This window comes from Asparagus officinalis, chromosome 9, assembly GCF_001876935.1.
Source record: "Asparagus officinalis chromosome 9, Aspof.V1, whole genome shotgun sequence".
Lineage (NCBI taxonomy): Eukaryota > Viridiplantae > Streptophyta > Magnoliopsida > Asparagales > Asparagaceae > Asparagus > Asparagus officinalis.
The window spans coordinates 5,972-11,043 of record NC_033802.1 but is presented as its reverse complement, the minus strand read 5'-3'; positions in this window follow the sequence as shown (position 1 = coordinate 11,043).

The window sequence follows — 5,072 nt, the reverse complement described above, 5'->3', positions numbered from 1 at the left end:
GGGTGGTGGGGGTGGGTGTGGGTTCTGTAAATTGTGCTTTTGGAAAGAATTAATCCGAAAGAAGGCACGGTTGATTCGATCTCCTTTAAATTTTTGGCCTTTTCTTTTTTTAGAGTTTCTTTTTGGGACGTGGTTTCCCTTATTAGATCTTCCATACTTTTTAATTCGTGTCTAAAACTGTGGATATTGCTATTTAATTATCGTATTTATATAAGTTACTCCAAATTAGTTTGTCACTGCTTAGTTTGCGGTCCACTTTCTGAGATCTGATTGGGTTTTTAATTTAGTTGTACACGCCACACGACGAATTACCAGATTATCTCCAACTTTATTCAATTTGCCTAGAAAGACTCAAATTTATTGTTCAGTTTCTGAGTTGAGTTTTGCTACAGGGATCCAAAATATGTGACCAATAGGAGGGACAAATGAGGTGTCTCATTCCTATTGGATAATGAGTTGGACATCATTAATGATGACAAACTCGTTATCCAATAGGATGAGAACACCTCACTTATCCCCCCTATTGGTCCTATATTTTGGGTTCCTGTAGCAAAAGTCTTAGGTTATAGATATACACGCAACACGAAGAGTTTACTCAAATTTCAAAAAACTATTCCTATCTACAATTCTTTTAACACATGAACGCCCATGATTTTTTTAGAAAAATTCTTCAATGACCCAAAATATGGGACCAATAGAGAGGACAGGTGAGGTGTCCCCCTCCTATTGGATAATGAGTTGGTCATCATTAATGATGGCCAACTCATTATCCAATAGGAGGGGGACACCTCACTTGTCCCCTCAATTGGTCCCATATTTTGGGTCCCTGTAGCAAAGCTCATATTTTTATCCAATTCTTCATCATACAAAATTATTTGTACGTATGACACTTTTGCTCCTATATGTAGGTTTATTTTTGGTTTACTATGAGTATCAAAATTGAACTTTGTTAAAATTTGGGTGTCAAAATTAAATTTTGTTGAACCTTAGGATATAAAATTAAAAATTTTAAAACTTTAAGGTATCTTGGGGGCAAAAAGAACATTGGCATATTAAAGAGAAAAATGAAGCGACTATATAGTGTTTAGGGAGAAAATCTCTGGATATTAAAATTAAATAGGGAAATAATTTGAGACGTTTAACTTTTATTCAGAGTTTAACAAATTGAACTTATGTGGGGGCAAAATTACCAAACTATCGTTTTTTAGGAAAATTTGAATGGAAAAGAGCATGTAAATGTAATGCAAAAGTGATAAACATCGGAATCCACAAAGGGGTGTTCTCTGAATCCACAAAAAACAATCTTCGAATTCACGAAGAGACAATCTCAAATCCACAAAGTAATATAAATGAGAATTTTATTGATAAAAAAGTTATGCTTTTAGGGCTTACAGTACTCTACTTAAATAGAAAATAAACAAAACTCCTACTATGACTCGAACTTTGCCAAAAATAGAAATAACAAAACTTTCCTTAAAAAGACTCTCTATATGATTAGGGAAGTAAATCGATCAAATTTAGAATCAAACCTGATTTGCTTCCCTAATCAAAATAGACTCCTAAATCATTACCTAAAATAGTAAAAAACTAAAAAAAACTTTGATATCTCTCAGTCTGGAGGGAATTTCGCAAAATAGATGGCTGCAAAACCAAACAACGATGGGTTTGATTGACTTCGTCTCGAAAAAATATGCAATATATATATATATATATATACGGCTTGAGAGATATGACCCCTTCTTCGTTGCAAATTATTTTCTTCAGCTGAGCTTGCATTTAAGCTCTTTGACGGTCTCATTTCTCCATAAATATATTTGCAGTGTGTTCTACATCAGTATGGATGGTTAGATATGTGTGATTTTTTAAAATTTAAGTAATTAAGGATGATAATGTAAAATAAAGCTAAGTTAGGGTTGGTTTTCTGAATACATTTATAAAGAGGTCAAGTTTAATTAAATTTCGTCCCCAACCCGCACCACGGTTTACGGCTACCTTACATGAATTGAGGAACTAAATGAATTGAAGGTCTAATCTAAGATGATCAGGGTTCAAGGGACCAATATCTAAAACTCATTTTTCTTTGATATTTTTTGTCTAATTATCAATTTCTAGTTAAGTAGCTAGGGTGGTTGTACTTGGGAGTATTTTTGGTGAAAACTTAATTGGAGGAAATGTGTCCTTTGCTTTTTGTGACTGCAACATGCTGCCTATCTCCGCTTTCCAACCAATCGCAATGGCATGAATCAGGAGGACTCTGTGCACATGGAAAAAGCTTTTATTTCTAAAGATAATAGTACAAATGTACTAAATATCAAATTTTAATTTTTGCGGTCCCAATTATTTTCTGGATTGAGACTACAATGAGTGTGACTCGCTTGTAAGTGGTACAGATCATAGGCTTAAGATGCTTTCCTTATATTATTTATCCACCCATTTCTGGTAGTTTAATTTTCCCTACTCTACAGGGGGGGTTTGAATTTCCGCTGCAATACATCATGTATGCTAAGGGGCTGTTTGGTTGCACACTTTTTGAGAAAACTTTTCTCAAAACATCTAACAATGGCAAATTTGTAATTAAAAGTTTTCCAGAGATTTCTGTAAGAGAAAACTTTTCTCAAAACATCTAACAATGGCAAATTTGTAATTAAAAGTTTTCCAGAGATTTCTGTAAATTGTGTTTGGTTCAACAAAAAATATTAAAAGTTTTCCAGAGATTTCTGTAAATTGTGTTTGGTTCAACAAAAAATTTACAGAAATATTTTCTACAAAATATCAAAACCTACCAAATTTTACAAAAAGCAATTTCCTCTCAAAATGAGAGGAAATCACCATAAATCTGATACATACCATATTTAATTAAAAACCTACCAAATCTTGTTATTTTCTATAAAGTTATGAGCTATTTTCTTGTTTTGAACCAAACAAGCAAAGTACAAAAAACAAGAAAATTGGTACTTTTTGATTTCTCAAAACTTTTCCTATAATTTTTTTAAGAAATACAAGGAAATCATATTTTAGGTGGAAAACATTTCCTATAATTTCTAAAAATTGAACCAAACACCCCCTAAGATTATATATGTTTTATTTTTCGGTGGGTAGTTATTATCACATCTTGTTGTATCACAGAATTGGCTAATCCTCTCCTATGAGTCGATACGTGTCTCATATTAGCTAAACACTAGATTGACCTCACGATGTCTTGAGTGACGTCTACACTCGACCCATCCCAAGAAGGGCTGAGTCAAAAGACGTCGACCTTACTTAAATTCCGCTGTTAGGACCGATTCCACTTCTCATCATTCTACAAGACGAGGTCAAGAGCTTTTGAGTCCAAGATGTCCGAACAAAAAGGCGTCATTTATCCGCCCTCTCGCAAGGATGAGACGAAAGTCGGTCTGTCCTCGAATTCCCCGCCGACAGTCGATCACCATTACATTGAATGCATTGTCAGAATCATCATTTCTCCAGTCTCAAAAGTCTTTGTGATTCATGGGACTCTGTCAACACCATGCTTCCCTTGTCATTATCACATTAATCTCATAGATGACTTATCTCATCTACAATCTACACCTGGAAAAAATCTGTCGACTAAGCTGTCTGCTTGGACTCTGCTAAAGTTTCACAATTACACCCAGGATCTGCTATAAAGAGGCACACTATCTTCTACAAGGAGGTAAGCAATCTTCCACAAATAAACACTCTACAATCTTATTTTTTTCTCCACTCAAGCTCACTACTGACTTAATTGTCGAAGGAACTACCGTAGGTCTCAACTCCGACCCTCTCATGTGTTGTTTGTGTGTAGACTGAATCCTCTGCTTCATAACCTACAATCAAAGAAGATTAAGGAACCCTAACACACTAAAAAAATCCATAATTATCTTTCTTGTTTGATAACTAACGTCAACACGTCTTAATTCAACTTTTGTTTCAATATTGGACAACTCGTTAATTATAGATGTTTGTGCTGAGAGAGCAATGTTTTTTTCAGCTGTATTTATGTCCCGAACAAGCGAGTTGTATATTTATTTAATACGTAAACCTTGATCCAAAGCTTAAAGACATCATGGGAAAATGTAATCCGACAAGCGAATGATAACGAGTTCAATTAATGCAATATGTATCCTGATGTTTTCAAGTGGGGTTTTCATGATAAGAGATTGATGCGTCGTTCATGCTGAAAACAGAGCTCGTATATATGTATGTTGGAGGTGCTCAAAGAGGCTCTATTAACATCTTTATTCTAACGACAACTATGCTTAAAAGACATTGGCAACGTAAAGAAACTTAACACCATCTCTCTTTTTCTGTACATTTCGTAAACAGTAAAAAATAAGTACGTGTCAGATTCTTCGATACTGAGTTTGGCTTTCTCTTAATTGATTGATGACAGGGTTCAAATCTTGAATAGGACAGAGCACCAGTGGTTTGGATTAGTTATGGAGTATCTACGGAAGAAACATCTTTGTCTCTATACATTAAAATTTGACCCCAAGTATATATATATATCACCAAAACTTTGAGAAATAGGATCGATGCATGTTATTTTTGCTCCTTTTTTCTATTGACTTGTGGTCCAAGTTTAACTAGCCTACAGCATTTGTGGAAATTAATGGTGATCGACATGAGCTAGTGAGTATGACTATCAAATATCCAAGTATGCAACAGGACCGCGCGCATGGCTAGCTGTTAATCAAAAGTTCAGACATAATATTTTGCATCAACAGCCAACAAAAATTGATAGATCACATATATGGTGGCAAACTTCATTGCTACCCAAAAGAGGAGAGTTAGATATATTTTACGCGAGTTTTGTTCTTCATTAAGTAGTTTCTCGGGAAATTAGTGAATTCTTGATGGGTTTATTTAGGAAAATTTGGTATTGAAGAGATATATATGATGACAGTTTGCATAGCTGTGCATTAGCTTAAAATGATATATGTTACGTCACTTAGTTTGATATAATTAATTTGTCAGTGCATAACTGGAAGTTTTTAACTAAATGATTGTTGACGTGGTATAAAAATCTCTCCTTTAAAAAAAACGTTGATGAAATTATATATTCCATCTCT